Source organism: Oryctolagus cuniculus, chromosome 11 (assembly GCF_051225735.1).
Source record: "Oryctolagus cuniculus isolate XC-2025 breed Fujian yellow rabbit chromosome 11, ASM5122573v1, whole genome shotgun sequence".
In the NCBI taxonomy this organism is placed as follows: domain Eukaryota; kingdom Metazoa; phylum Chordata; class Mammalia; order Lagomorpha; family Leporidae; genus Oryctolagus; species Oryctolagus cuniculus.
In genome coordinates, this window is record NC_142877.1 from 106,147,261 (window position 1) to 106,174,466 (window position 27,206).

The window sequence follows — 27,206 nt, forward strand, 5'->3', positions numbered from 1 at the left end:
CTTCCATAGATTCAAATTTTATAAATATATATTTATCCTTCAAAAATATATATGCTATTATGTGGATTATATAAGAGTTTATCTGTATATTCATTACATCAACTTTGATCACTGGGTTGTAGAGCTTTCTGTTCTCTCAAGTAATTTTTGTCAATTAGAGAAGAGAGAGAGAGAGAGAGAGAATCTGCATTCACAGATTCAACCAATCATGGATTTTAAAAAATTGGAAAATACAATTGCACTTGGAGCTTGTGTTAATGGCACAGGAGGTTAAGCCTCTGACTGCAATGCTGGCAAAAAACTAGCAAAGCAGCAGAAGATGGCTCAAGTGCTTGGGTGCCTGTTACACATGTGGAAGACTGGATTAAGCTCCTGGCTCTGACTTCAGCCTGGCCCACTCCTGACTGACCACTGCAGCTATTTGGAGACTGAACCAGAAGATGGAAGATCTGTGTGTGTGTATGTGTGCGTGTGTGTGTGCATGTCTAACTCTGCCTTTCAAATAAATATTTAAGCCAGGAAATTGCGTCTGTACTGAAGATGTGCAGACTTGTTTTTCTTGTCATTTTTCTCCAAACAATAAAGTATAACAACTATTTACACAGAATTTACACTGTGTTAGGTATTATGAGTAATCTAGAGATGATTCAAAGAATTCAAAAGGATGTGAGTAGGTCTGATACAAACACCATGCTATTGTGTATGAGAGATTTGAGCATCCACAGAATTTTCAATTTGTAGGGAGTCCTGAAACCAATTTCTCATGAACAGGCAAATTGTGTGTTTTCATGTGCAAAAGGAGAGGGATATGTTAAAAATCTCCCATTTAATTAATGGATTTGTTAAATTTTCCTTGAAATTGTCCATTTTTTGTTCTTTACATATTTGCTAGCTATTTCCTTAGGAAAATACAGGTCCATGAATATATACTCTATCAGTTGTTTTCTTTGTGTGATGCCCTTTTTCTTTTTCCTAATGTTTTTTTCCTAGAGACTATTTAATCTGAAATTAAGTCATATTTTGACATATAGTCACACAGTATATCCTTTTAAATCCCTTTGTTTCAAAATATTTTGCTTAACTATGTTTCCTGGATATCTATTATAAAAATTATGTAGCTAAATTTATTGTAGTACTTGTGGTTTCTGGCTTTGATGCCCAATTTAAAGATTCTGGGAAGATAGCAGTGGTAGTGACAGTACAGTTTTCAAAATTTTTTGAAGTCCCACATAAGAATAGGTGGAACAAATAAGTGGTAAATAGTAAATCAACTATATTTACAGAAAAGTTAGGCAACAAGATATCCTCTATTGCAAGGAAATGGGGACCACGTACCTACAACCACAGGATTCACATGGTACTGGCATTTGTGCAGGAGAAAACAGAGGAAAGCAAATGGTGCCACAACAAAAGGTGACCAGAACCTGCTCACAGCCACTAGTTATTTTCTGAGAAGCACCGTGTGCAAATGTGAGAACACTATATGAAACTAAGTGGGATTTTCCCTCCTTAGACCAGGTGAGTTCAAGGAGCGTGAAATAACGATTAAACAATTTGAAGCAGCTTCTCCCTTGGGAGTTCTCAAAACTGAAATGAGCTCCCTTCTGATATAGGAAAACATTGTGGAGAAACTACCAGAACTGGAACCTGAATGAAGCAAGTTAGGGAAAACAGATACAAGAAAAGAGAACACCCAGATCAAAGTGGTGTGAAAAAGATGTCCAAGAAATTCTAGGCAGCAAATAGCCATAGTTTTGAGTATTACACAAAAAGAACCAAAGAGTGGGTTCTAGAAACACTGGAAAAGCTTTCCTGAATCCTACCTCATTCTAAAAGTTCAGAGAGACTATCTTCACAAAATGTGCTGTAGAGAACCATCAAGGTAAAATCACATACAAGGTTATAACAACAAATGAGACAATGAGAACGGCAGCATTTCAAGAGATGGAGACAGCATGCCAAAAATGTATGCAAACCAAAATGCAGCTTACTATTTCAAAATTACTGAGAAGATTTTTAAAAATTATATGATATTAACAAAAAGAAACATAACTCAGAATTTTTGAAGTTGAGAACTGAGATGATGGAACTCAGGAAAGAATTAGTAAAGAAAGGAAACATCCTTGTAGAAATGAAGAATAAGCTAGAGGAATGCATTGTGGAAAAACACATAACCAATGAATCATGAAAAATAGATAGCAAAGGTATAAAAAGAGGAAGTGACAAATACAAAGACAGACAAATAAGATCCAACATACTGCAGAAGAAAACCAAAACAAGGGAACAAATCAAATACAAATTAAAATCAAAGGAAACATTTCTGAAATTAAAAAAGAAAGATTTACAACTACATATTTAAAGAGTGCATTTCAGAGACTACTGACCAAGTATTACCAATATCAAGAAAATTTCTAGTTTTCTTCTAGTTCAAGAAAAAAGAACCTTTGGGCAGCTAGAACAAAGGTTATGTGACTTATAAAGAAAACAGATTTCTACCAGACTTCCAATAGCAACATTTTATTCTTAAGAAAACAAAGTAGCGTCATCAAGATATTTAAGAGAATAAAATATGAATCAAGGTATTCACATTCATTAAAACTGACTTTAGAGAATATAAGACACAGATACATTTTAACAACATACGGGAACTCAAGGCATGTTACCGCAACAATTCCTTCCTAAGTGCTTTACTAGGTAACGTTTTGAACAATCAACATAAAGAGAGAACTATGACTAAATAAGACCTCGAGAGACAGAGTATAGTATTTAATAGATGAATGCCCTGACAATGTAGATATTGTAAACTGCTTTTTCAAACTGTGGGGAGCAACTGGGAGCAACTCGGACTAGACTAAGTTACTGGAATTAAGACTTATTCTATGCATCTGCTCTCCCACAATATGGCGCTGAGAAGGGAGAAACAGCTTCTACACAGCTGCCTCCAGTTCAACCAATAAACAGCAGGACCTGCTCCTGATTGGAGGAGGGCAGCGTACTCGGCGTGTGGGTAGCAGAGTTGGGATTGGTGGAAGAGGACTATAAAGGAGGAGAGAGACAACATGCACCAGGAACATCTAAGGGGAACATCTATCTGAAGGAACACCTGTACAGCCCCCGAGAGAGCCGGCCGGCGGTGTGCTGCTCCCCCGCGGAAGTGGGGAAGGTGGCAGGGGGAACCGCCCTTCCACGGAGGTGGAAGGGACAGTAGCCAACCCGGGAAGAACCAGCAGCAAACCCGGGGAGGGCCGAGCAGACGAAAGAACAGCGCAGGGTCCTGTGTCGTTCCTCCACGAAGAGGGGGAGCGACATAATGGTGCCGTGACTCGGATATGAAGCCTAGGCAGGATTCAGTGTCATTCCTCCACGAAGAGGGGGAGCGACACAAACATATTCTGGGTGAGAAGTATGCCATGTATCAAGGTCTGGTGCAAATATGTATTTTATCATGAAGCAATCAACTTAGATCCATGAACAAGTCAAAGACACCTCATCACCACTTCAGCCCAATATTGCCCCAGTGATCCAAGCCAGCAAAATAGTGCAAGAAAAGATGTCATAATGATTGTTCAAGAGACTATACAACTTATATTATCAATGGCTCATTGTGAGTGACTCTACCCTGTTCTCTCATTTCAGGATAAAAAGCAGTAATATTCATAAAAGTATTTCAAATATTCATGTCCCTCCACCTCTAGACCAAAAGTAAATAATAATCATAGCTCTTGACTTCTTTATCATGATCCTTACAAACACTTTACATAAATTCCAGGAGTTAATCCCAAAAATAATATCATAAGCAGATGCAGTTATCCTTATTTTAAGAGTGGCACTTTGAGATTTAGAGAAGTTAAATTACTTTCCAAAATAAAGGCCAAGTAGGTAATAAGTAATGCCACTAGAAGTTACATCTGTGTCTTTCTTTTTTTCTTTTAAAAATTTATTTATTTATTTGAAGGTCATAGTTACACAGAGAGAGGAGAGGCGGGGCGGGGGGGGGGGGTCTTCCATCTGCTGGTTCACTCCCCAGTTGGCAGCAAAGGCCAGAGCTGAATCAATCCAAAGCCAGGAGCCAAGAGCTTCTTCTGGGTCTCCCATGTGAGTACAGGAGCCCAAGGACTTGGGCCATCTTCTACTGCTTTCCCAAGCCATAGCAGAGAACTGGATTGGAAGTGGAGTAGCCGGGGCTAGAACCGGTGCCCATATGGGATGCCAGCACTGCAGGCGGCAGCTTTACCCACTATGCCACAGCGCCAGGCCCTTCTTTATCTTTCAAACAGGGCTCAGGGCAAATTTTTGGTGCTGCTTCCAACATCCACCATCCAACCCCATATTATAGTGCCTGTTTTGAAGCCTGGTTCCTCTGCTTCCGATCCAGTTTCTACTTAATGTGTAGCCTGGGAGGCAACAGTCTAAGACTCAAGTCCTGGGTTGATGTCACCCTGTGGAAGACTTTAATTGTGTTCCTGATTCCTGGTTTCAATCTGGCCCAGCCCTGGCTGTTGCAGGCATTTGGGGAGTAAACCGAAAGATTAAAGATCTCTCTCTCTCTCTCTCTCTCTCTCTCTCTCTCTCTCTTTCTGCCTCTTAAATAAAATGACAATAACATTTAGAAAACACAAGGCTCTTAGCAACCACTCCAGATTGTCTTTCTATAAAATATTGTCATTACTCATTCTGAAATTGAACTGAAACATTTTCAGCCTTAAAATAAAAAGAAAAAATTGTACAATCAGAATTAATTAAACAACTGGTTAATCTCTCCCCAAAATATCTTTATGGAACTAAACACTTTGATTTTTCATAAAAATTTTAGACTCCTGACAAGAAACACACAAGTGAGTAATAAAGGCTTTTAAAGGCAAATTTTAAAAGTGTGTGAAACTTGGAGAGAATGCTATTTCCTGAAACAAGAGTAAATTCCTCATGCCCTGTTTATGGACTAGGTCTTACGTTGTTGACACATGGAGAAGCTCTTTTAATTAACTGGGAAGGAATTTAATATCTTCACATATGCAAGGCAAGTCGACTTGCCCAGGCAACCAGATACACCAAGCTTTGTGTATTAGTTCTGCTCTTTTGGCTTCCAAGTGAAGCTTCGAAGTCATGGGCATTAAGGCTAAAGGTCTTAAGTAATGGTTTTGTACTCAGTGTTTCTTGGGAAGATTAGAAGATACTAACCAGTGGCAGAGAGTCCAAGGTGACCTAGCGAATTAAAAATTAATAGTAATAAAAAAAAACCAGAAGAGCTCTCCTCTGCACCAAAATACCCAGATTAATCTGCTGAATACCACATGGCCCTCACTGAACGTGGAAAAACAGATCTTTAGAGCTTTGGCAAAATATGAAATTGGCAATTAGGCATACTACGAAAATACATATCAGGTTAAAACAATGAGGACTGCTTTCTTAAAATCACAATATCATTTCTTCATTGTGACATTTTGTATTTAGGAGAAACTTAACAATTTCTTATAAAATTTCTTAATTGAATTACACACTTTTAACCTTTTCATGTCATTTTATTAGTGCTCTTTCATCTGGGTCCATAAACTCAGTATTTATTTTCAAGATCATAAACACCTCAAAAGCAACTGTTAAAATTCCTGTTTATTCATAAGTTGCCGCTACCAAAATTGACACGTGGCTCCTCATGCAGAAGTTGTAAAGGGAAAGGACTGTTTCTGTTTATATTTGTTTTCTGGGGTCAGTGTTGTGGTGCAGTGGGATAGGCTGCTACCCGCAATGCCATCATCCCATGTGGGCACAGGTTCCTATCCTGGTTGCTCCATGTCTCATCCAGCTCCCTGCCAGTGCACCTGAGAAAGCAACAGAGGATGGCCCAAGTACCAGGGCCCCTGCCACCACATGGGAATCAGGAGCAGGAGCCAGTAATCAAACCCAGGTACTCTGATATGGGACACAGGCATTCGCACTGGCACCTTAACTACTAGACTAAATTCCTTTGTATACCACATTTAGTAACTTTTGTTTTTTAAACCAGTTAATAAACATTTTTACCATCACTTAATAAATATTTATTGAGTGTCTACTGTGTCCAGGAACATAGCAATATTATATTTCTTTTTTAAAACATTATTTATTTAAAGATATTTCATATATTTCATATATACTATTTTAGGCCATGATACTTCCTATCCTCCCTCCCTTCTCCTTCCTTCCTTTCTTTTTTTTTCTTCTAATTTTTACAGTAACATACTTTCAACTTACATCATAGTCACAGGCTTAATCTTCCACGAAATAAATGATTCAACAAGTAGAAAGTATAATTTTTTTTCACAAAATTACAAAGAATAAGATCACAGCTAGAATGAGACTTGGGGGTTTCTACCTCAACATACATATTTCAGAAATGAAAAAAATTTGGAAGCATTCACAAAAATGAGTTTGCAAAAGTAAGTTTCAGACTGAATATAAAATAACTGGTTGGCAGCAAAATAAGAGTTCACTCTCTGAACACTTTTTTTTTTTTTACAGGCAGAGTGGACAGTGAGAGAGAGAGAGAGAGAGACAGAGAGAAAGGTCTTCCTTTGCCGTTGGTTCACTCTCCAATGGCTGCTGCGGGCTGCGCACTGCAGCTGGCGCACCACACTGATCTGAAGGCAGGAACCAGGTACTTATCCTGGTCTCCCATGGGGTGCAGGGCCCAAGGACTTGGGCCATCCTCCACTGCACTCCCGGGCCATAGCAGAGAGCTGGCCTGGAAGAGGGGCAACGGGGACAGAATCCGGCGCCCTGACCGGAACTAGAACCCAGTGTGCCAGCGCCGCAAGGCGGAGGATTAGTCTATTGAGCCGTGGCACCGGCCTCTCTGAACTCTTGACTTTGCTGCCAGGGCTTTTCCAGGGATGAGTCACTTTTTAAGATCTAAGTATGATTATAGATAGAAATGTATGGTAAGAGTATGCCATTTATCATACTGTGAAATAGTCACTGGTCTCTGAGTATAATAAGTGCACTTTATTAAAGGAGAAATAACTGTATGAAGAATATAGTAACAGTCAAGAAATTTAAGATTATGTGTACCCTGTGACTCAGTAACTTTACTTTTGGGGATTTATCATGTCAGAGACACACACTAAAATTTTTAGATAAGATGATCACAGACTTTTTGTTTTAAAGATTTATTTATTTGAAAGTCAGAGAGAGAGAGAGAGATTTTCCATCCGCTGGTTCACTCCCCAGATGGCTGCAAGGGCTGCGACTGAGCCAAGCACAAGCCAGGAACCATGAGCTTCATCTGGGTCTCCCACTTAGATGGTCACGGCCCAAACACTGGGGCCATCTTCCACTGTTTGTTCCAAGCCATTAGCAGAGAGCTGGATTAGAAGTGAAGCAACTGGAACTCGGACCTGCACCCATATGGAATGCTGGCATCCCAGGTGGTAGCTTTATCCACTGTGCCACAATGCCAGCCCCTCTGGCAGCCTTTTAAATCCAAGCACTCAATCCCTGATTATGGTCTTCCTATATGGTGGGACAGTACACCGCTCCAAAGGATGTGCACTCAAATGGCCAAATGGGCTTAGAGTCATGTTCAATTTTAAAGGTACCTGCATATAGTCTAATTTCAGTTCTGCAAAATGAAACCAGGAAGTGTGCACTAGGGCCTTCTAGCTGGAGGAAAACAAATTGAAATCATCATGGCTTATTTCTGAGAAATACAATTACCAATGATTTTAATTTTCTCGTTTTGTTTTTTCTGCATACCTGATTTTTTAAAACAAACATGCGTGCATTTATAAGAAGGGGAGCAAAAAGGAACATGATCTGAAAAAGAAGACTTTTTCGGTGCAGGCCTTTGAAGTGATCAAGCTAAACAACCTCCCACAAGAAAAAAAAAAGATTGATTGAACTGAAGCCATTAAACCTCCCTGTTTTACATGTTCTAATTTTCTCTTTAGTACTGGCCTGCCATTGTGTTATCTTTCCTATTTGGCCTGGCTGGCAGCAAGAGGCCATGCACAGATCCCTTAATGCTATCAGGAGATAGTGCCCCAGTGGCCTGCTTGCAGGTGAGGCAGAGCTCTACCTGTTCCTGACAAGGGGCTCCTTGCCTCCTCTCCATACGCTTGGCCTTCCCATCCTAGCTTGCATTTGAGACAGTAAGGCTAAGCCCATCAGACCCTGCATTCCTAACTATGACCCCAAGTCATCACATATAAACTCTGAGTCCTATATGTGTACATAGGTACTAACTCAACCTCACACTCCTTTGTGGTCCCAGCGTCTTCCACTGCAGCACGGAGAAAGCCGATCGGTAGAAGCAAATATCACACATGGTCAATCTCTTGTTGACCATTCTGTTCATTATCTTTCCTTAACTGAAACTTAATTGTTGTCAAGCGTGTTGCTTATTAGAGAGAGTTGTTTTGCTTACATTTCCTGTTTTCACTGTGACTTGGAAAGCATCCTCCTCCCTAGTAAACCCAGTTCCTGTTGAACTTCACGCCATCCAAACACACCCTACGCTGAGATTATCTTAGTTCAATGCCTTGCATTACTAGCAAACCTAAGGTAGTGATGACACATCTAAAATGGATTTCAAGGCAAATTACCACTTAACAAGAGTCACCTGGCTTCAGGTCATAGGTAAGCAACAGCACTGCTCCTTGAATTCTTTTTTTTTTTTTTTTTTTTGACAGGCAGAGTGGACAGTGAGAGAGAGAGACAGAGAGAAAGGTCTTCCTTTGCCGTTGGTTCACCCTCCAATGGCCGCCACGGCCGGCACGCTGCAGCCGGCACACCGCACGGATCCGATGGCAGGAGCCAGGTGCTTCTCCTGGTCTCCCATGGGGTGCAGGGCCCAAGGACTTGGGCCATCCTCCACTGCACTCCCTGGCCACAGCAGAGAGCTGGCCTGGAAGAGGGGCAACCGGGACAGAATCCGGCACCCCAACCGGGACTAGAACCCAGTGTGCTGGCGCCGCTAGGTGGAGGATTAGCCTAGTGAGCCGCGGCGCCGGCTACTCCTTGAATTCTGTCATTGGTGTCCATGGTAGAATGAAATCAATGTTCTCCATGGACACTTTTGAACTGGTTACCCGAAGAAGCAGTCAAATTCAGAGCAGGATGCCTATTTGATTGCTGTGTTCCAGAAAGTAAAGAAAGTAAATGAGCCACCATCCAAGCAGGACAACTTCTGATCAATCAAAGAAAGAGCCCTATGGACCCGGGTATAACTGCTTTGTATATGTTTGTTCTATTTTGATGGAATCAGAATTGGATATACTTCATTAGCAATTTAAAATTAATGAAGTGCTGTCATATCTAGTATCTTATTTGATGCTCAAAAAAGTCTTATGGACTAGGAAAGGGGATTAGTTCTGAGGATGTCATTTCACAGATGACAAAGTCAAAATGCTGAATCTAATTAATGACATTAGCAGGGCTCATTCCAAGGGTGTGTAGAAACTGAGACCTGTATGAGATGAAGGATCTGGGAAATATCAAAGGGAAAAGAAGGCAGGAATAAGAATCCACGTACATTGCTCTTCATTGCTTCGGAAATTTCGTAGGCTTTTTGCTTTGGTTTGGGGCTTACATATGGCACATCCTCCTCCAGCAATTCTGCCTGAATATTTCCCCTTGGGGCTGTGGTCAAGGCCACCTTGGACGTGCATCTTAAACAGATACCCTTTTCACTGGCATTTGGTGGGACGATTCTTCCCATAGTATAACCTACCACTTCTATGATCTTTGCCCAGAAAAGTTTGCCAGTGTCCTCAGAGGCAGCGCTTAAACTTTTTGAGGACAGGCACTGTCTTCCTTTTATTAATTTCTGCAAAAGCTCCTAAAATATTACACAAGTGTATAATTGAAGAGGTCTCTTTAATAATTACATGATAATTAAATAGAAAAATATATTTTTATTTGGAAATGATACCAGAATTCTGAAAACTAGTTATCCAACATAAAAATAAAAATATAATATAAAACAAAGTATTTTGGATTGGTTGTATTCATGTTTGTATCTTTAAATTACAAAGCAGACAGTCCCGTCCTAGGACATCCAGCTGATGGCTATCATTTAGACAATGTAGATGCCCTCTCTTAGCTGAGACATCAGGATTGGAGACTTTTTATTTCATTATCTAATCTGATTGCACACCTCTGTGATTATTTTCCTCCATAGGTAAAGTAGTTATTTTCGATTCTCTTGTGATTTTTAAATGCCTAATAAATTGAAACAACTAACAAAAAGGCAAGCAAAAAAGCATATCAACTTAGGCAGGCATGCCTTGAGAGAGGGAGCCATTTCTTCTATTTTCATTCTAGCTCTAAGAGTGTACAAAACTAAACGTAGGCAGATGGAGCCCCAGCTAACCTTGCATCTTTCTTGCTTAATTTGACTATTTAAACTTTTTAATTTGGTTCCTTTCTGTTCTACATCTTTTGAATAAGTAGAGTATTTTTAGATTAAAGAAATAACATATTTTATGAGCAGGTGGAGAGCTAGAAAATTCCTGTCACCAGGCGTCACACTATCAAACAACACATCAGGTGTAAGAAGTGGGAAAATAACCTGCTAGGATAGCTGGGGAAAGTTCCGAGAAAGGTCAGACAACAATTACGCTAGCCCTGGCAGCCACTTTTCCTTACAACTTGACAAAAAAGAACCTTAACTATTAGAAAGAGATATGCTAATTAACAATGCCTTCCATATACAGAAAGACGCAGAGTAGAAGCTGTGGGAGCCTGTTCTGGGAGTGGTGTGCTTTTGCTCATGCTATTTCTCTACCCACAGGGCTGGTTCACCCTTCACCCATCTGGAAATCCCACATAGCCTTCCAGGCTCAGATAAAGGTCATCCATCCCAGGAAGCTTTCTTTGGCTCTCACCCATTCAACAAATGATTGTTGCTAACCAACGGTGCCAGGTACTGAGGAATCTGCATCAATGAAAGCAGACACCAGCTTCAAGCTGCAGAATCTAACATGAAAACTTGTGCATCAACACACATGGTGTGCCTAGTGCAGGCCAGGTACCATTCTAGAAATACATATTAACAGTGGTGAATAGTAAAACCCAATATTCAGGAAAAAAGGCTGACACACACAGATGTGCACACACAAACTCACATAAGGGGTCTTCAAAGGGTTCATGGAAATGCATATGCAGAAAATAAACACTATCCATGGATTTCAAAAAATATTTTGCACCAATAAAATTGAAATATCAGTGCGTTTTTATTACATGTGAAAACACACTCATACACACATTAGGAATCTTCAAAAGGTTCGTGGAAAATTCATATCATGATATACATACTACCTATGGGGTCTCTGCCTATATGACCTCAGCAGCAGGTGTCAATGACTGTCCAGACAGCACATTCCATCTTTTATCATCAAATGAATAAGATTCTATATTTATACACCAAAATAGACTTATCTTTCAATTCCGTGTCCCTTGAAGTTTCTCTGCATGTGGGTGTATGTCAGCACACATAGTTCTCTCTAGGTATCCAGGAAGAACCAGTTCCAAGACCCCTCAAAGATAGCAAAATGCATGGATAGCCAAGTTCTTTACATAAAATGGCATAGTATTTGCACATCCATGTTAAATCATCTCTAGATTATTTACAATGCCTAATATAATAGAAAAGCTGTATAAATGTAGTTGAATTATTTAGGGAATACCAGCTAGGAAAAAAGTCTGTACATGTTTAATACAGACAATTTTTTTTCTAAAATATTCTTGATCTGCAGTTGATAGAATTCACAGATATGGAAACTGGATACATAGGACTGAAAGTATACATACATCATACATTTATGAAATATGCATATGATAATTTCTGTAAATTATGTTGTGTTTATGTGAGTTGATGCAACTCATAAGCACACAAGCAGTAGCACAACTGTTTATAATTAAAATTATTAATGAAATAATAAACACAATTTCAACACTAGTTCATAACTTAGAAAGCACATTTCATACCAGTATTTTCTTTGGTGCTCAAAACAGCCCGAGGAATTAGGAAGGATGGTTAGTGTTCATGCTATTATTTTACAGGTGACAAAGACAAGGAGTAAGCTATAGGATCAACCTACAGGTGCGGGAACGGGAAGGATAAGCACCTAGCTTGAGGGATGAGTTAGTGCTAGAGGGGGAGGAGGTGGGGTGGACAGATGGAAAAAGGAGCAAAGGTGATGTTAAGTTTTTCTACATATTTCATCTTTCTCATTTAAATAAAATCTTAACAGAAAGTAAAAGGTGGACTTTAGTTAATTCTTTGTGATGAACAAATTTTATCTATTAGATTCAATGTATTAGATTCTGCTTTTCTATACTTCAAAACACTTTCTTTTTAAAAAATTTACTTATTTGAAAGAGTGACAGAGTGAGGGGGAAAGAAGGGGAGAGAGGGAGAGGGAGAGAGAGAGAGAGAGAGAGAGAGATAGAGAGTTTCCATTCACCTGTTGGTTCCCTACCCAAAAGCCTGCAACAGTCAGGGCCAGGCTGAAGTCAGGAGCTAGAAGCTCCATCCAGGTCTCCCACATGTGTGGTAGGGATCCAGACACTTGAGCCATTACTTGCTGCTTCCCAGGCACAGTAGCAAGGAGCAGGATTGGACGAGGAACAGCAAGAACTCAAACAAACACTCCAATATGGCATGTGTGCATCCCAAGCAATGGCTTAACCTGCTGTGCTTTTCAGATGTCCAAGGAAGAAAAACTATACAATAGGAAAAAAGGAATTGGGGGCAGCTCTGTGGTGTAGCAGGTGGGGCACTGCCGGCAGTGCCGGCATCCCATTTGGGTGGTTCAAGTCCAAGCTACTCCACTTCCTATCCAGCTCTCTGCTATGGCCTGGGAAAGCAGTGGAGGATGGCCCAAGTCCTTGGGCCCCTGCATCCATGTGGGAGACCTGGGGGAAACTCCTGGCTCCTGGCCTCTGATTGGCGCAGCTCCAGCCATTGCAGCCAGTTGGAGAGTGATTCAGCAGATGAAAGACCTCTCTCTCTCTCTCTGACTCTCCTTCTCTCTGTGTGTATAACTCTGGCTTTCAAATAAACTATTAAATCTTTTTTTTAAAAAAAAAGAAAAAGGAATTAAATCACTTTGAACTTACTTACACACCCCCCTCCATATATTCACCTTATATTACACTTACTAAATGTAAACACTGAAGCAGAGGCTCTAGGCACAGGCTTTTGGCTCACTGGTTAAGCCACTACTTGGGACATCTGCATCTCATACCAGTGTCTGCTCTTGATTACAACTTCCTGTTAATGCAAACCATGGGTGACAGCAGTGATGGCTCAAGTGCTTGGGTCCCTGCTGCCTAGATGGAAGACTTAGGTTGAACTCCACCTCCCAGTTTCAACCTGACTCAGGCCTGGACCCAGCCACTTGGGACTTTTGGAGAGTAGACCAGCAGATAGTTAACTTTCTCTTTCTCTTACTCCCTCCCTCTCAAATAAATACATAAGAACAGATGAGGTACAGCCTAGCCTGATTATAAACCATCTACTAAACTTTTGTGTTTTTTTTTCTTTCCCTATCTTTTCCCTTATTTTCCTTTCTTTCCTCAGCACCAGCAACTAAATAATTCTGCTTTATGTAACAACTAAATTGATGTGTATATATGTCCTCTGTTACTAACTGAATGTGAAGTCTCTGTCTCAATCACCCTTATACATTCACTGGCTAGCACCATACCTCATTAACAGATAAAAAAATAAATGTTTGTTATAAAATACATATGCACCACACACACTCTCACCACACCGCAAACCCAAGACTTAACGCCAAACAATATTAGCAGAACCTGTTTCTCTTGGACAGCTTTTTCATTAGGATTTAGCAATAAAAAAGGAAGACTCCTCCTTTCAAAAACACACCAGCACGTAAGATCAGCTTGTGATATCTTTACATGTGACGGTCTGAATTACAAGTCTTCCTGAACTTGTAAGAGCTGGTTGCATAATACTTGGCAAAAAATGAGGACTTGGTATTGATTCTTCCTTCTGATTCAAAGAGAATGCAGGTGCTTAAGCATTTATGAAATTGATTGACTTCCCTCTAGCAGCCAATTGACAATAAATTTTAAGCGTTGGAGTGAGGCTGTAAAAGGTTTGATTATATTAACAATACTAATAGTCATGGGTTCATAAATCTTAAGAGAAAGGATGCATATGTCACTTACAATGCATGAAAAAGTTGTTCTTTTATCATGGATAACTCTCTATTGTGCAGAGACCCAGTTGATCAGCTATTCCATTATTTGAATAAGTATCTGATGTCTTGTTTTCTTTCAAGAAGGCAGGTGCAGGATGAAGCAGGAAGCCTGCCAAGAAAGATGATAAATTACCATTTGGTGCTGACGACCGGCACTTGACAAACGCAGGACTGCCAGGAATTAAGAGGGGAGAGTAACCAGAAGTGAGGTGGGAATGACTTCTGACTACAACTTCAGAGGTGTTTACTTTTTGTTGCCATTATTTTTGTGGTGTTTCAAGGATCTCTGTTCATATTGTAAATTGCAAAATGAAACACTGTTTTAAAACATTCATATAGGACCTCAAAATATTATGCTACACCTGCTGAGGTCAAATAAAAAGCCAGAGTTGAGAGAGAGCTGGACAGCAGAAGCAAATAAATGACCTAAGCAGCAAATGATGTAAAACAAAGGTGAGGCATAGCTGTAGCTTCACTGAGAGGCAGCGCTGTCTACACTCAGGTTACACCCCCTGCCCCAAGTTAACTGCATCAGACAGGGCCTCACTCATTGTGTATTTCGCCCCTTGAACTGAGAAGAATAAAAATAATAAAAATTACTATAGGAACAATCCTAGTGATTGTTTTTGAAATCAATCTGTTTCATTAATACCTCCTATCTATAGGTTATCTTTTCTGTTATCCTATTATACATTTATAAATCAATGTTTCATTTTATTTTTAAAAATATTCATTGTATTTATTTGAAAAGCAGAGTGATACACAGAGAGAGAAGAAGGTGGGTGGAAGGAGAGAGAGGAGGGAGGGAGAGAGAGGAGGGAGGGAGAGAGAGAGAGAGAGGGAGAGAGGAGAGAGCACAGCAGTTGGGGCTGGGAGGTTTGAAGCAAGGAGCCAGGAACTCCATCCAGGTCGCCCATGTGGGCTCAGGGGCCCAAGAACTTAGGCTTTTTTCTGTTGCTTTCCCAGGCACATTAGCAGAGAGCTGATCAAAACTGGTACAACTGAGACTTGAACAGGTGCTCTGATATGGAATCCCAGTGTCGAAGGAGACATCCTAACCCACTGTGCCACAATGCCAGCTCCAATGTCTCATATTATTTTTTTACAAGATTTATTCATTTAAGTCAGAGTTACAAAGAGGAAGAGACATTTATATTTATGCTACCTGTGTGTTCCCCAGTAGACACTAAGTAGATAACTTTTTTTAAAAAGATACGTTTGAAAAGCAGGGTTATAGTGAGATAGGAAGAGACAGAGAGATCTTCCATCTGCTGGATCACTCCCCAAATGGCCGCAAAGGCTGGAGCTGGGCCAATCCAAAGCCAGGAGTTTCTTCTAGGTCTCCGACATGGATGCAGGAGCCCAAGTACTTGGGCCATCTTCTACTGCTTTCAGGGAGCTGGATCAGAAGTGGAGCAGCTGGGATGGGATGCCTGTGCTTTAGGCGGTGGCTTTACCCACTATGCCACAGCACCAGCCCCTGAGGATACAGGTTATTTTCCCTCCATGCCTTGCAACACTTGATGACATTTAGTGTTAGGCTCTTAGTCATACTTCCTTTGCTGCTATGACAGCGTAGGATCACCTGGGAGCTAGAATCCACATTTCCAGCCTAGAGCCAACAGTGAAAACTGGAGAGACCACTGGGAGCCTTTTGCCCAGTTTGTTTGATAAAGGAAGGAATGTCCCCCTCTGTCTCCACGTAGAGTCACAAAGGTTAAAAATGAAAGGTAATAACAAAATAATAATAATGCCTCGAGTGTACAAAATGATGAAAACTATAAATAAAATTTTAGTGAGCATAATGAGCATTTCTAATAATTATTTTTAAATAAACACTGCATATATTCTGCTATAATGGAGAGAGTCTTTAACACCATTACCAGTAACTGTGCAATCTTGCACTAACCTCTAACTCTCCCGGCCCATTTTCCCATCTTTGAAATGAAGAATCTGGACCCTTAAATCCCTAATTCTGCAATGGAAAAATCTATCACGTTTATGAATACATAGAATGTGTTGTCAAAAGACATGAGATGAGAATAAGGAGGAGCTGTGGCTATAGGTCTATTCAATTACTTTGAGAAGAGAATGAAGGGGAGAAGAGGAGGAGGAAAAGCAGAGGACGAAGAGAAGGGAAGAAAGGAGAAGGCCTGTTCTCTTACTGGAAGCCAGCATTACCATGACCGCAGCTGCAGACTGACCCACTTGAAGTAGGTCTCCAGACACTGGCTATTTCATCTACAAAGTCCAAGTGCAAGAAGGAAAAGCAGAAAGAAATGATACTTCAGGGGACTGGCATTGTGGTGCTGTAGAATGAGCTGCCACTTGTAATGCTGGCATCCCATATCAGAACTCCATGTCGAGTCCAGATTGTTCCACTTCCAGTCTAGTTTCTTGGTGATGAGCCTGGGAAATCAGCAGAAGACGGTCCAAGTACTTGGATGACCCCTGCCACCCTCGTGGGAGACCTGGATTGAGTTCCACACTCCTGGCTTCGGTCTGGCCCAGTGCCAACATCGCAGCCATCTGGGGAAAGAACCAGTGAGTGGATGAACTCTCTTTCTTTCCTTCTTTCTCTCTGTCACTCTGCATTTCAAATAAATAAATTTAATCTTTCAAAAAATAAGAAAATAAAGAAGTGATACTTTTTACATACTAAGTACTCAATGCACTTTACAGGGTGAAACAAACAAACGAAAAAACTGTCCTGAAAGTTGCAGTAGACCCTGTCTGCTCCCCCCATGCCTCGCTCCTTTCCAGACACACACGTTTCATTCAGGGCTATTTCAGGAGGAGAGGCCACACTCCCGCTTTACTATGCACTCATTCATTTAACCATCACGAAGTCCTACGTGGTAGGTATTTTCCCTAATCCCATGTAACAGATAATGAATTTGAGGCAGAGCAGAGAGAGGTGGGTAATGTATTCAGGGCTACACAGCTGCCAAGTGGCAGAGCAGGATTCAGACTCAAATAGTAAACTGCAATGTTTGTACTCCAACACATGCACATGACACCCAGCATCCAAAGCTCAGGGTTCTTCCCAGACAAGGTGCTTCACCTTGAGCGCTTCTTTAAACCGAGAACAATAAAACCTACCGCCCTGGATTGTACCATGACATGGGTGTAACGCTTACTACAGACAGATGGCTTAACCATTTCTTTTTTCCTTTTGCCCTTAGAAGGCTCCAGTTTGATTTCTCCACATCTCAGTCTACAGAGATACAATTCTTCTACGGATGATTCCCATTTGCTAACCTTGTTCACCGTGGCTGATTTGAGAACCTGATTTATCATGCCTTGGTTCATCTGGGCATTAAAAAAACAAGCTTTTGTTTCTATCTTGTGTGTGTGCATGCACATGCATGTGCATTTTTAAACTGCATTTTCCTAAGTGCTGAATAAATAAATCCTTCTTGAGGTTTAGCACTAGCTGCCTGTAGGGGGAAAAACATAGAAGTATGGCTTGTTCAAATTTGATGAACACAAGCTTCCAGCTGCTTTTACTTTGGCCAAAACCCTTGTGCTCAATTTGAAACTGGTCTCCTTCAGCTTCTCAACTCCTAATTGACAGGGCAGGAATGGACTCTCTCCTCCTGCTATCTGAACTGCTTGATTCCGCCCACATTTAGCACAGTTTAAACTGAATGAGAAAAGAAATGATCTTCAGAGAAAATCGTCTTTCTTTTTTCCTATCTGTATTGTATTTAAAAGATTTATAGTAAATGCTTGCCTAAGTTCTGCTGATTTTTGGACCTGAAATGCTAATTTTGTATTTTCATTGACAACTTCTACAATCTTCTGAGGCTGATAACCCAAAAAGAAGAACTATATTCCCATGAGTAATTCATGTCCAAGACCCAAGGTTAGTGATTTTGTTGAAAAATCTAACAAAAGCAAACATAACAAGTCGATAGAAAAATTAAATATAACTGATGTTTTAAAAATTATTAAGGATGGGCTGGCGCCTCAGCTCACTAGGCTAATCCTCCGTCTGTGGCGCCGGCACCCCAGGTTCTCATCCCGGTTGGGGTGCCAGATTCTGTCCCGGTTTCTCCTCTTCCAGTCCAGCTCTCTGCTGTGGCCCAGGAGGGCAGTGGAGGATGGCCCAAGTGCTTGGGCCCTGCACCCGCATGGGAGACCAGGAGGAAAGACCTGTCTTCTGGGTTCAGATGGGTGCAGTGCGCCGGCCGCAACGCACCGGCCATAGCAGCCACTTGGGGGGTGAACTAACAGAAAAGGAAGACCTTTCTCTCTGTCTCTCTCTCTCTCTCACTGTCTAACTCTGCCTGTCAAAAAAATATTAAGGAATATCATGTGAAATACAAATGGCCAAGAGACACATGAAAAAAATGTTCAGGATCATTAGTCATCAGGGAAATGCAAATGAAAACTACAGTGAGGTTTCCCTCAGCCCAGTTAGAAGGATGACCACCAAAAAATCAAGAAATGACAAATGCTATTGAGATCTGTGGGGAAAGGAACCCTAATACACTGTTGGTGGGAATGTAAACTAACACAACCATTATGGAAGACAGTGTGGAGATTCCTCAGAAATCTGAAAACAGATGTACAATATGACCCAGCCATCCCACCCCTGGGAATTTACTCAAACAAAATCAGCATATGAGTTATGTACCCCATGCTTATTCCAGCTCAATTCACAATGGCTAAGATGGAATCAACACATATGTCCATCAATGATGACTAGATAAAGATAATGTGGTGTACATTCACTATGGAATACTACTCAGCCATAAAATAGAATCCTCTCTTTTGAAACAAAATGAATGCAACTGGAAACCATTATGCTTAGTGATATAAGCTAGTCCTAAAAAGGAAAAAATTATGTTTCCTCTGATATAGTTAATATAGAATACCAAAAAAAGGTATCAGAACAAAACAGACATCTTGTGATTTGATTGTTGTTTTTACCCCTTGTTCATACTCCTATGGAATTGTGATCTTTATACTTTTTACTTGTTGAATATTATGGTTAGTGGTGCATTAAGCTTGTGACTATAGAGATTCTGTATTTGCAAAATTTGAAGAAGAGGAGGAAGGGAAGGGAATGGAGGGGAGGTTGAGGGAGGGAAAATGGGAGGGAGGGCACTATGGTTGTTTTCTTGGAGTTGTATCTGTGGAATGCATGAAATCTGTTCTCTTTATATGGATAAAAAATAAATAAGCAAAAAATAAACAAAGAATATAACGAACAACCATACCATATACCAACAGCTTTGAAATCTAACTAAATGCATTCATTTTGGAGAAAAACATAAAAAGCCAATATTAACACAACAAAAAAACCAGAAAATTTCAAATATATGAATGTATTAGACAATTAAATTGTATACAAAAAAGATCTTGCCCTCTCCTCTAAGACAAAATCCTACTCTCAAATAACTTAAAAGAAATGAATAATCCTAATCTTAGATAAATTTTCCAGAACACAGAAAAATAAGGAAAGCAGCCTAATTTATTTTACAATGCCATTAATTTATATAAAAACTAGGCAAGGATAAATAACAAGATAAATTATAGTTCAATTCCATTTGATAACATAAATACAAAAATCAAAAAAAATAGCTAGCTAAATTCAATAGAATATTTAAAGGTATATCATGATCAAATGGAGTTTTTTAACCCAGAAAAATGAGTTATATAAACATTTTTAAAAATACATTTGATCCATGTTAATGAAAGGAGAAAAATTATAGTTACCTTGCTACATATAGGGAAAAAAGCTTAGTGAATTTTAATGCCAAGATAATATATTTTTTAAACCTTAAAACTACAAATAGTAGTTTCAATGGTAAAAAGGTACTTCTCAAAAATATACAAGCATTATACTTAATGAAAAAAATATCCACTTATTTCCTTTAAGGTTAGAAAATATAATGATTCACAAGAAAATGCAAGAAATACAAAACACACAAGATCAAACCAGGTGGTGGGAGGTTGCTGGATTCAAAAAAAAAAAAAAACCACAAAATCAATAACTTATATACATTCCTCACCATGGGGACCATAACTCACCACCTCAAGGTGTAGTTGCCCCTGATGACCTCTTTACAAAGAGCATAGTAGGAGAAGGGGACAAAAGAATTTGGGGAAAAGGTGCTGTGGCACAGCAGGTTAAGTAGCACATGACATTGGCACCCCATACTGGGGTCTTGGTTAGAGCCCCAACTGCTCTGCTTCTGATCCAGCTCCCTGAGAGTGTTCCTGGGAAGGCAGCAGAAGATGGCCCAGTGTGGGAGACAAGGATGGTGTTCTTGGCTTAGTCCCAGCCTAGCCCTGGCTGTTGCAGCCATTTGGGAAGCTAATCAGTGGACAGAACTTACTCTTTTGCTCTGTCTCTCCTTCTCTCTGTCACTCTGCCTTTCAAATAAGTAAATCTATTTAAATAAATAAATCAACAAAATAAACATTTTTATTCTTCACTAAGACAGGGAACAAAGAGGGAGAGGGTAAAAGCAAAGCAAAAGTTCAAGAGAATAATATTGTGCCAACCACTACATTACTTCTAAAGCCAGGATCTGTCCATCCATATGGTAGTAAAATGAAGGAAGTATTAGAAAGGACTGTGTTGAGGAGGGATGCTGGGACAGGATGTGGATGGATGGTCTCTGCATTCGCACTAGCTCTGGGTGGAAATTTCACACCTTTGAGTCAGTCTATGAGTGAGCTGCCTTTGGAATGAGTTGATATGAAACAGCAGGCAAGAGAGATTATTGAGCAGGCTTCTCTTTGGCTCCCCACCATATCACTGTGGCCATTTCAGGAAGGCGCTTAGTGTGGAAGCCACTGGATCTTTCAGGCCTGTTCCTCCAAAAGAATCTAATGGCTATTTCCCTAAAACTAATCTAATATCTAATAGTTTTTCTTTACCCTACAATCTCAAGTGCACCTGACAGTCAAGCTTTGATAAATAGACAAGTAATGATTTATTGTTTCCCTCTCCTCCAAGCTCATGGTAACCACCATTCTACTCTCTGCTTCAGAGAGTTTGACTAGATATCTAACATAAATGGGATCATGCAGTATTTGATTCTTCTGCCTCTTGTTTATCTGACTAACTCTGATGTTCTCCAAGTTCATCCGGGTTGTGACATATGGAAAGATTTACTTCTTTATAAAGGTTGTATACTGCTCCATTGTCAGTGGGTATAAAGCTTCAGCTGAATTCAGATGAATAAGTTCTAGAGATCTGCTGTTCAGCATAGTGCCCATAGTTAACAATACTATATTATACCTTAAAATTTTGGTAATAGGGTGTCGCTCCCCCTCTTCGTGGAGGAACGACACAGGACCCTGCGCTGTTCTTTCGTCTGCTCGGCCCTCCCCGGGTTTGCTGCTGGTTCTTCCCGGGTTGGCTACCGACCCTTCCACCTCCGTGGAAGGGCGGTTCCCCCTAGCCACTTTCCCCACTTCCGCGGGGGAGCAGCACACCGCCGGCCGGCTCTCTCGGGGGCTGCACAGGTGTCCCTCTTAGATGTTCCCTGGTGCATGTTGTCTCTCTCCTCCTTTATAGTCCTCTTCCGCCAATCCCAACTCGGCTGCCCACACGCCGAGTACGCTGCTCTCCTCCAATCAGGAGCAGGATCAGCTCCTGGAGGTCATCACTCAAGTTGGCAAGAGGCAGCTGCGTAGAAGCTGTTTTCTCCTCTCCCAGCGCCATATTGTGGGAGAGCAGATGCATAGAATAAGTCTTAATTCCAGTAACTTAGTCTAGTCCGGGTTGCTCCCCACAATAGGGTAGATCTCAAGTTACTCCATACAAGTACACATAAAAAACTGGCAGGAAAAAATTCAGAGTTGATGGGCTTTCATTACCTTAATTGTGGTAATAATTTCATGGATATATGCATATATGCAGACCAATCAAATGGTATACATTAAGTATGTTGCAGTTTTCTGTATAACAATTATGCCATAAAAAAGCTATTATATATAAATGTGCTTATTTATATGCTTATTTATGTAAAATACATATGTATATGGAAAAATACCAAACAATGTTTGGAAGCAACAGATAGGAAAAAATCACTTAAAAAATCAATTTTCCCAAGAATTCATCTTCTACCACAGTGGTTCCATGGTGGTTAGAAGTCACTAACAGAGAAAATCCAGCACCATAAGAGAAGGGATGGGGATGCTAGCATAGTGACTATGTGTTTGGTTGAAGATGAAGTCTTCCTCCCTGAAATGCTGGCTTGAAATTTTCAAAGCTGTTGCCTCTTATAATTTAAATAGACAGGAGCAAGCAAGCCATCTCTGTCTCTGTTACACCGAAAGGGACACCATGGCCTGCAGAGAACAGGTAATTGAGAGATAAGGCATGAGTCCTGGAGAATTTGTTTTCTGTTTCCATGGTGCTTTCTTTAGGCTAATGCCAGGGAAAGCAGACAGAAAATAGAAATTAAGACCAAAAGTAAAAATCCAGTACAGGAAAGAGGGAGGAAAACATATTCATTTGTTGATCAGGAAATATTTATCAACTGCAAATTGTTCACTGGAAGCTGAAAAAGGCATCAGGATTTAGCACATCAACAACAACAATAATAAATATTTACAATATGCCTAAGACTTTATTGAACACTCAAAAATACTAAAATCACTTAGTCCTTACAGCAACCCTAAGAAGTGGGTACCACCATTATCTATACGTTGTAAGCTAGGAAACTGAGGATTTGCCAGGAGAAGTAATTCACTCTGAGTCACACACATAATAAATAGTGGAGCAGGGATTCATATCTTATCTTTCCAGTGCATCTGTGCAGTCCACGATAACAATGAAGAGACATGTCCCCCAATCTCCCTCTACTAATAGGAAAGAGAGAGATGAGAAAAGGATCAAATACAATAACTACTAATCATGAAGGCTATTTTTCACTGGGCACTGATCTCTGAGTGACCAGTGTGGTGCTAAAGGCTTTGCCAACATTATTGCATTCAGTTCACCACGTGAGCCAATGCATGAGAACTGTTCTGCTTAGGTCATATGAGAAAAAACTGACACCCAGGAAAGGGGAAGTGACTTGCAAGTCATCCAGCCAGAGAGAAGAAAGCCTGGAATTCCAGCTCTGGGATGGCTGCCTCCAAAATCTGAACACTGAATTACTTCTGGACATGGGAAAGTCAATGACCTAATTTTGGTGGAGGGTGAGAGAAGGTAGATCAGGAAGCTTCCTGAAGGAAGTAACATCTAAACTGAGAAGTGAACTCTCATCCTCATAAAACAGAAATGCTTTATACTTGAGGTGACTTTGTATGGTTTCCTAACCATAATTAACTTATGCTAGGATGATCTGTATTTAAAACTGTGATTCTACATTTATGATATCCTTTACCTAGAATTGCAAAAAATTTAATCTTTGGAAAGAGAACTGAATTTATGACATAAAACAAGGAGCAGATTTTGTGGTACAGTAGGTTAAGCCACAGTTTGAGATGCCTTCATCCCATAGGAGAGTGCCTGTTCAAGTCATGGCTCCTCCCCTTCTTTATTTTTTATTTATTTATTTTTAATTTCTTATGCTTTTTAATTTATTTTTTAAATAATACAAATTTCATAAGTACAACTTTAGGAATATAGTTATCCTTCCCACAATACCTGCCTTTCCCATCCACACTCCCACCCCTCTTCCTCCTCCCTCTCCCCTTGCCAGTCCCATTCTTCATTGAGATTCAGTTTCAATTAACTTTGTATACAGAAGACCAACTCTATACTAAGTAAAAATTCCAACGATTTGCACACACAAACACATACACACACACAAACTGAGAACTAGTTTTACAGTTAACTCTCATAATACAACTCATTGAGGACAGAGGTCCTGCATGGGGAGTCAGTGCACAGTGAAACCTGCTGTTAATTTAATAATTAACACTGTTATGTATGACATCAGTGACCACCCAAGACTCCTGTTATGAACTGCCTAGGCTTTGAAAGCCTTTTGAGTCCACAAACTCCATCAGCATTTGGACAAAGCCCTAAGCAAAGTGGAAGTTCTCTCCTCCCTTCAGAGAAAAGTACATCCTTCTTTGATAGCCACTTCTTTCTGCTCGCATCTTATTCACAGAGATCCTTCATGTAGAACATTTTTTGCCATAGTGTCTTGGCTTTCCATGCCTGAAATGCTCTCATGGGCTTTTCAGACAGACCAGGAAGCCTTAAGGGTTGATTCTGAGGTCAGAGTGTTACTTAAAGCAACTGTCATTCTATGAGTCTGCTGTATGGACTGCTTCCCATGTGGAACATTCTCTCCTTTTAAATTCTATCTATTATTATTACCAGACATTTGATCTTATTTATATGATCTCTTTAACACTTAATTCTATCTATACGATCACTTTAACACCTAATATGATCCGTTAACACTTAAAATGTTTTTACTACCCAGCTTAATGGGATTTGGGGTCCCATGACAAGTTTTTAAACTATAACTTTAGATGCAAGACTGTAGGAATGTATGCAGAACTATACAGTTTTACAGTTACAAACTTCCTTCTCCCCCTCATATTCCCACTCTTATTTTTTACTGTGATCTATTTTCAATTGACTTTATACACATATGATTAACTCTATATTAAGAGTTCAACATATAGTATGAAGAAACAAACCCGGAAAAAAAATAGAAAAAGAAACTGTTCCTCTACAAACAAGACAAGGGCAGCTCAAGTCATCCCTTCTCAAAGTCTCAAATTCACTGCTACAGATTTCCTCCTCTTCTGATCCAGCTTCCTGCTAATGCACCTAGGAAGGCTGCAGATGACGGCCCAAGTAGTGGGGTTCCTGTCACCCACATGAGAGACCCAGATGGAGCTCCTGGATCCTGGCTTCTGTCTGACCCTACCCCAGCTGTCACGGGCATTTGGGGATTTAACTAGTAGATTCAAGATCTCTCTCGCCCCCTTTCTATCACTCTGCCTTTCAAATAGGTTAATAATAAAAATATCATTTTTTAAAGGAAGAAGCAAAACAAAGACTGTAAATGATTTTCCACTTTCCCAACCCTTATAAACCTTGTCTTCCTATATAAAGTGCATAAACATGAGAATGGCATGACCTTCACTCTCACTGCTGTTTCTGAATCATGCAGATGTTCTGATGTTCTCCCATTATAGCGTATTTTTTTAAAAACTTATCTTTCCCACTAAACTGTAAAAAAGAAGAAGAAAGAGAGAAGATGCTAGAATCTCATGACCCCTCTTGAGCACTTGGATTTAACCATGATTCAATTATGCATATATTTGTATTTATTATGTTAACTAATATATTTTCTTTCTTACTATGCAACATTAATTACGGTTGCATTTCTGATCAGTTAAAGTCAATAATCATAAATGATTTAAATACCAGTAAGGACTCTATGATACTGTGAATTGATTAAATTCTATTGATACCTGCATTTGACATAAATTTCAATGAAAATCCTCAAATGGGAACAAATCTAAATAACAGAATAGGTAAATAAGTTGCTGCCTTAAAAAATGTGGTGTAGAATGATAGAGGAGGATGAAACTAGCGAAACCACAGCTATGCATTTATATGTAGCCAATGAAAGACAGAAATGAAACTCCTAGTCCAGGTGTGTTCAGCAAGGGATCAGCTTAATTTATCCCGACAGGGATACTAGCTATTACAATGTAACTAGAGTGGCATTCACAAGTCCCTTGTTCCAATTTTGGCATTCTCCCACCGAAGAAGCATTTTGAGTTTCAAACACCTCTAGACTTTCCAAGATTCATTTATCAAAAGACAAGAACCATGTAGGATGAAGACTGGTGGTAGCTCAACTTAATATAATATAAATAAGATAATAGAAATTAGTCCTCACACACACACACACACACACACACACACACACAGAGAGAGACAGAGACAGAGACAGAGACAGAGAAAGAGAGAGATCTTTCATTTGCTAGTTAACTTCCCAAATGCCCACAACAGCCGGAACTGGACCAAGCCTAAGTGGAGCCAGTAGCTTCATCTGGGTCTCCTAAATGGATGGCAGGGGTGCCAAGTATTTGGGCCATCTTCTGCTGCTTTCCCAGCACATTAGCAGGAAGCTGGATTGGAAGTGGAGCAACCAGGATTCAAACCAGCACCCATAAGGGATCCCAGCATCATAGGCAGCAGCTTAACCCATTATATCACCAGCCCCTAAAATGATGGTTTTAATTGCCATCTGGAATTGGAAAAGTTCTAACATTTTGTTCTGTGCTTTTGCATTTCATCAACATACCATGTAGGAATAGAGCAAGGTGCTGATGACAGTCTCAAAGTGAATGGCTGGTAGTAGTGGATTCTATCCACTGGTCTGTTGCTACCATCATTTCTCTAGGCCATAGTTGCATGGATTCTAAGCTAGTCCCCTGCTTCCACTCTAATCTACTCTTGATATTCAGAGTACATCCCAATTAATAATACCCTTCAGTGACTTTTCACCATAATCAAGAAGAAATAAAAATCTTCAATTCAAAGACTGTAGATTAGGGAATGACATACTGTGCTAGGCTAGGGATAAATAGTAAAAAAAAAAAGTGTAGGAGGTGCACTTGCAGGGGAAAATCAGGGAGAAAATGCACTGGAAATCCTACAAGAAGATGAAGAATGCTGCAGACCTCTGTGGAAGGTGAGGACAAGCAGCACAAAAATGAACACAACATACATCTGCAACAGCAGAAATCCAGAGCAGGATGCTGCTTCATTGAGGCTTGGAGACAGAGGTGAGAGCAGACAGCAGAAAACCATGGTGATGTAGCCAGAGGGAGAGCATAGGGTGAGTCCAGACTGGAGCCCTAGGGGCTAGCAGTTGCTAGTGGTTACCCATGGACCCAGCAGAAATAGAGAGGGCACATTTATCTCACCCCAACTTCCCCAAAACAGCACCTACTGCCTGGATGAGAAAGGTTGGGTACCATTTTGGGTTCGGGAAGCAGTTTGAAAAGGCTGTGTGCACATGCACAATAACTGACTGAGACAGGATG

The 27,206-nt window shown here is 40.3% G+C and overlaps 1 long non-coding RNA gene across 2 annotated transcripts in view; it reads right to left on the minus strand.

Annotated features, from left to right (window-relative positions):
- Nucleotides 1-12,909: 12,909 nt before the first annotated feature.
- The window catches only part of LOC149123601 (uncharacterized), a 38,880-nt gene continuing 24,583 nt past the window's right edge, over nucleotides 12,910-27,206 (minus strand). For both annotated transcript variants that reach the window (XR_016216259.1, XR_016216258.1), the window contains one exon: nucleotides 12,910-14,313. This is a non-coding gene — a long non-coding RNA (uncharacterized LOC149123601). The remainder of the gene's footprint in view (nucleotides 14,314-27,206) is intronic.